Genomic DNA, 6,966 nt, shown 5'->3' with positions numbered 1-6,966 from the left:
ATATCATATGATGTCATATGTGGAATCTAAAATATGATACAAATGGACTTATTTACAAAACAGTAACAGACTTACAGACATAGAAAAACTTATGGTTACCAAAGGGGAAGGTGGGGAGGGATAAATTAGGAGTTTGGGATTAACAGATACAAACCACTATATATAAACTAGATAAACAAGGTCCTACTGTATAACACAGGGAACTATATTCAGTATCTTATAATAACCTATAATGCAAAAGAATCTGAAAAAGAATATATATAACTAAATCACTTTGCTGTACACCAGAAGCTAATACAACATTGTAAATCAACTATACTTCAAGAAAATAAATTTTTTAAAAAACCAAAAAAAAAAAAAAAAACCATATGAATGCTGGGTCCTTGGGGAATTAGATAATGAAAAAAGTGCATTTAGTTGGGAGGAAAGATACTTCTTTTCACATTTATTTTATGAAGGGCTATTTGTGGCTCAATGCGCAAAAAAGCTGGGTTCTGAGAATTAAGGTACTTCTTCATTCATGATGATAATTATGTTTTCTCTAGGGTATTTTTGAAATGCTTAAACACAAGCATAAACAAAATAGCCCTCTTTGTATGACAGGAAGAAAGTCAGTTAGCTACAAAACGCTAAGCAGAGTAAGATTGTACAAGACTTCAAAGTAAATTGCAGATTCAAAGGAACGCTTTTTTTTTTTTTAAGTTAAGAAGTGGATTTATTTAGAAACACACTCCACAGAGTGTCGGCCCTCTCAGGTGAGAAAGGCACCAGGGTATGGGGTTGTCAGTTTTTATAGGAGTGGGTAACTTCATAGGCTAATGAGTGGGAGGAGTATTCAGCTATTTCAGGAAGGGGCAGGGATGTCCAGGAATTGGGCCACCGCCCACTTTTTGAACTTTATGGTCAGTATTAGAACCGTCATGGCGCCTGTGGGTGTGTCATTTAGCTTGCTGATATGAGTGTATACTGAGGCTCAAGGTCTAGTGGAAGTCTACTTGTCTGCCATCTTGGACTCTTTTGGTTCTAATCAGTTTATGTTGTGTCCTTGGACTGTGTCATTCTTTCAAAGGTTGTGCCCTGCCTCCTCCCCTCCTGTTTCATTCCCTCCTCAGAGATTTTACTCCCATATTCTTATGGGAAGCAGAAGGGCGATGGTCTGTCTTCTGTAACTGCTTCAAGGCTGAGTAGCAGCATCGACCCTGCCTGTCAGGGAATAAAACTCTCTGGATGCCTGATCTAGGGGCCCTAGGGGCAGGACACCTCCTTGTTTTAAGCTGGTATAGCCTGGAATCCTCGCATAGCCATCATCTTGGTGTGGAAAAACTGTTTCCCTAGCCTTTCTATGAATCTCCTTGATGATGAAGCACTTTTTGTAACAGCTTCAGAGTACAAAAATATCTATAAATGACAAAAGACTTAAAAGGCATGGTAAAACATCTGATTACAGTGTAATCGATAAAGAAACTTGGTTATAATAACCAGAATTACGACTGATTACATTTAACATACCAAATAATCCTAGTTAAATATTTCTCTTTACCATACCTCAGGGGCCCTCTAAAGTACCCCAAAGTTAGCTGGAAATCAAAAGAAACAATTAAAATTTGGTATTTGGGAAGTTTGTCAAAAAGTTTTAAAACACTTGGTCAAATAAGATCATAGGTCACTGTGAGACAATACTTATTTTTTAACCAAAGTTACAAAAGAGCTCAAAAGCAAATACAAGTCACTTAAAGTCAAAGAAACTCACATAATCTGTTGTCAAAAGAAGCATTTCAAGAATACTTTGGAGGGAGAAACCAAATCCAGTCTTGTTCTAGCCCATTCCTAACAAAATCCATCTACCAACTAAATTCAATCCAACCTTACAAAATCCTGATCATGCATAACTCTTTTCAGTATATTTTTCATTCTTTACAACTTCTTTTACTAAAAACATGTATTTTACTTTTCTTAAAAGTTTTTTCACATTGAGTTACCTTTCTTGTTGACAAATTTGTAACAGAATAAGGTCTTATTTGACCTCTAATAAACCTAGGTACAACAGAAGTATTATGTTTAATGTTGATGACTCTAGAAACATGTCTATATTAATCAAACCAACAAGCTTAAGCCACCTTCAATGCCAGATATCAGTTTCCAGATGACATGAACCTGAAAATTCATTCTGGCCAGATTGTTTTTTATTTCTGAGTATTTATATAAGCACTTAATTTTTTTTTAATGCCAATTAAGCAGAGCTCTCTTATGAATTCATTTTTGGCAATATCATACACCTACAACACACATATACATATGAACATACAACAAACACAGAGGCCTCATAGTTCCCATTCAGAATTTCAGCCCTCAGTCAGGTACAACATAAGCCATCAGTTACAAGGGGTTGGATTCAAATTGGGCTTCTAGCAGATGGAACAAATCAAGGTCACCTATCTAGATGGCTAAACCCTTTTTACTAGTGTTTACAGAAAAGACACTTAAGATTTCTATTTATCCTTGACAAGTCACGTTCTAAATTACTTTACCATCTTTTTAAAATTTGCCTTTAAAAAGACAGCAGAGATAAGGGTTCCAGAGAAGACCAGATAGGACATTTGCACCTCAAAGAACCCATGTTTTTTTAATTTTTACAATGTTTCCTCTCAACTTATGGATTACAGAGGCATGCGATTTCAAGTACTTATCAGGCTCATTATCGGTATTATAAAAATAAAATAAACCATCTACCTTTTAAAGGCATAGGTCATTTTTTTTGTTCATCTTAATTATTTCTTCAAAATTTATTATCTTGAGTGTAAACTCAGTGAATGCTAAAAATATACAATCAGTTTCTTAACTCAAAATATTTATCATTACAGGTAACATGCATTTAATATTTTTTGGAGATCACTGAGAGAGCCAAGGCCAAGTGACTGAAACAAATAGAATCTTACAATCTAAATGAGCAACTGTCAAATTAGGGAGCTTGGGAAGGAAGATAATATCAAAAGGGCTCTGTGGTTTGAAAAAACATTCAATATGCTTAACATATGTATTATTTATTTTCTCAAATTACAGAAAGCAAACCTCAAAATTCTTGGCTTATGAGACTATGCAAACAAAAAAGTACATACTCTATTAATTGTAAAACTGTAAGCACTGTATTTTGTCAATGATGTAACAGATAATTCAATTTAGACTGTTATGCCCAGTATATCATAGTATTAACAAAATGTTCAATAGTCTCCTATTAAAAAAGTAAAAGAAAATAACCACTTGGCAACCACCTGAGTAATAACTGATTCAAGCGAGAATCATCAATGGACACTAAAGCTAGTAGGCAAAAGTTGGAAGAAACAGGATATTTGCAGTATCTTCCCACAAGTTACTTATTATTTCCAGAAGGAAAAATAGTAATGCTACATTGAAGGCACGACTTTGTGTGTCTTATTGTGTGCAGATAGGTAAATCTATTATGATGTTGAAAGCCAGGGTATTTCTATATACTTGTTTAAAGCAAAAACCACAACATCGTTTTGGAGGTCAATAATGTACATACTTATACATGTCAACCACAGCATAAAGGATGAGGATAAGAGAATCCACACAGTGGTCAGGTTTCTACATTTTATGTTAAGTAGTACAATATTAACTCCAAGTGGACTGTGAAAGTTAAGGACTTACTTGTCAAAACAGGTAAAAAAGCAAGACCCAACTACATACTGTCTACAAGTCATGCATTTTATAAAAGACACAGGTTAAAAGTGGATTAAAAAAAAAAGATATACCAGGCCAACAGAAAACATAAAAAGGCTATAGTAATATCAAATAAAATAGATGTGAAGACAAAGATTACCAAAGATAAAGTGATACATTTCTTAATGATAAAAGGGTCAAATTAATCAGTAAGATATAACATTTAACAGCAAAGTTTCAACTGCTTTTGTAAATAAAATTTTATCAGAACACAGCCATGCCCATTTATTTACGTACTGTGGACGGCTACTTTCATGCTACAATTGCAGAGTTAAGTAGTTGTAAGAGAGACCGTATGTCTCACGAAACCTAAAATATTTCGAAATCTAAAATATTTCGAAACCTAAAATATTTACTACCTGGCCCTTTACAGAAAATGTATGCTGATTTCTGCAAAGGAATTAAGTCACACACAGGACATGTGTTTTATCCAACAGTAGGCAAGTCAAAAGCAAAGTAGTAAATACGATTCATAACTATTTGAAAAGAGGAAAAGAAAAAAATCAAAGTAAAATAGGGTTATGTATTTCAGTGACTATACCTTGATTAGAGGTACCTATAACATATAAGAATGAGCCTCAAGTAGAAGTTGAAATTCAGTTACATTTTCATTTAACTAACAGTCCTAACTCAAGATAGAACCTCACTATATCTTTAACATAAATAACTAGTTTTTGCAACATATAATAAAGAAAACTAAAAGGGCACTAATCTGACAATTTTCCCCCAAAACACAGCATTAAGTTTTAATGAGCATTTTTTTTCTGCCCTGACATGAAATAGATGACAGTTTAGTATAACTCCGATCAGCCATGGAAACTCTATTTGTTCAAGTAGCAAGTGTAAACAGTATAAGGAAGTGTGTTAATGTACACTTGGATTCAAACTCTTTATAGCAAAATTCTTAGAGAATATGAACAATTCTAATATAATGATGCATTTACTTAGTTTTGTATTCCCCATTAAGAAATGGGAATACACACATAGAAATCATTTGTAAAACTCTGACAATGGTAGTGACTCAAACTTGCTTAAAATAAAATTTTTTACAAAAGAAGAAAAAATACACACATTTACATATGCACACTTGTTTTTCTGATCTGAGGTACACAGAACCAAAAAGCAAAAAAAAAAAAAAAAAAAAAAGGTAGCCAACACACTAAGGTTAAGAAAAACAACACAACAGGAACAATATGAAAGATGCTACGAGAGACAGAAAGGCTATGAAAAAAGAGAAGTGAAGATGGATGACAGTACTCACCTTTAAAACTGAAATATGGCTTTTCTTCTTCAGGGAGAAGAGATTAACAGGTTAAAACTACTATATTAAAGAAAGGCTGAAAAGCATATGGAGTCTCTGACTATACAGGTCTTTAAGAATAGGCAAACTGAGTGGCTTAAATAAATGCATACTTGCAAGAATGGCTAGATCTGCACTGTCCAGTAGGATGGTGATTAAAGTTAAAATTAAATAAAATTAAAAATTCAATTATTCCACTGCACTAGACACATTTTAAGTGCTCAGCAGCCACATGTGGCTAAAGGCTATGGTACTGGACAGTGTAGATATAGAACATTTCCATCACCACAAAAAGTTCAACTGGGCAGCCCTTGGCTAGGCTCAGTGTCTTGAGATGTCTAAACTGTAAAGTTAGCTTGATTTTCCCTAGAACTTTTTGGTTCATTTATGTATTTATTTTATAGAATTTTTTGGTTTTTATCTTACAGGGCCTTTTGTTCTTCAGTCATATCTATCCATTTCAACATTTTTTTTCATATTAAATTGAAAATGCATGCAGTTTCAAAAAGAAACAGAATGTACCCCTTACGGAAAGAGTAGCAATTTAAAATGTGTTACACAACACAATGCTTTTTAAAAAATTTGCAGAACTGTACAAAATGTATACAAATATACAGAACTATTAGTTTGATATTATTTAATGTAATTAGTGAATTATAAAAATATATTTTCTAAATATAAATTCAGATATACTATGGTTGAAAAATAGAAGTAAATCTAAGTTACCTAAGTCAAACAGAGATACAAACAGTGAAGAAAATACCAAGTAAAATCAATGGTTGTAATAGCATAGCAATAAAATCAACCAAAAATTTTAATATAAAAACTCTTCTTAAACACTACTTAGAACATTTGATTCAAATGAAGAGTACTGAAAAATTCCCTTGTATTAAAGAAATACCTAAATAAGGACATTTAAGTCATGCTTTAAAATTAAACAGCCTAATTAAAAACTATGTAGGGGCTTCCCTGGTGGCGCAGTGGTTGAGGGTCTGCCTGCCAATGCAGGGGGTACGTGTTCGAGCCCTGGTCTGGGAAGATCCCATATGCCGCGGAGCAACTGGGCCCGTGAGCCACAATTGCTGAGCCTGCGCGTCTGGAGCCTGTGCTCCAACACGTGAGAGGCCGCGATAGTGAGAGGCCCGCGCACCGCGATGAAGAGTGGCCCCCGCTCGCCGCAACTAGAGAAAGCCCTCGCACAGAAACGAAGACCCAACACAACCATAAATACATTAATTAATTAATTAAAATAGCCATCTAAAAACAGTTATTTAAAAAAAAAAAACTATGTAAATGAAAGACAATATATCAAATGAAATTCACATCAGAATTAACAACAAATAATAAATTTCTGAATATGTGGCAAAGGTAGAATCCAAGTTATCTGTATGAAAATCGTAAGAAATTCATAAATATTGATAATTCTGTAAGTTACTACAGTTTTTTACGTGACAAACAATATAGTCACACTATATCAGCTATTTTCTACTTTTTATACATTATTTCTGCAAATATTCACTGCATGTTTAAAAAATTTAGAACTGATACCATGTATCTTACTACATTTTCAATGCAGTAATAAAGTTATTTTAGATTCACTGAGTGGGGATGAAGGGGGAATCAGATGAAGGTGATCAAAAGGTACACACTTCCAGTTATAAGACAAAGTACTAGAGATGTACAACATGATAAAGATAATTAACACTGTTTTCTTTACCTCATATATGAAAGCTGTTAAGGGAATAAATCCTAAGAGTTCTCATTACAAGGGAAAAAAACTTTTTTTCTGTTTCTTTGATGTTGTTTCTATGAGATGACAGATGTTCACTAAACCTACTGTGGTCACCATTTCATCATGTATGTAAGTCAAATTATTATGTTGTACACCTTAAACTCATACAGTACTGTGTGTTGATCATATCTCAATA

The sequence above is a fragment of the Balaenoptera physalus genome (genome assembly GCF_965194825.1).
Source record: "Balaenoptera physalus genome assembly, chromosome: 4".
Lineage (NCBI taxonomy): Eukaryota > Metazoa > Chordata > Mammalia > Artiodactyla > Balaenopteridae > Balaenoptera > Balaenoptera physalus.
This window is presented reverse-complemented; position numbering follows the sequence as displayed.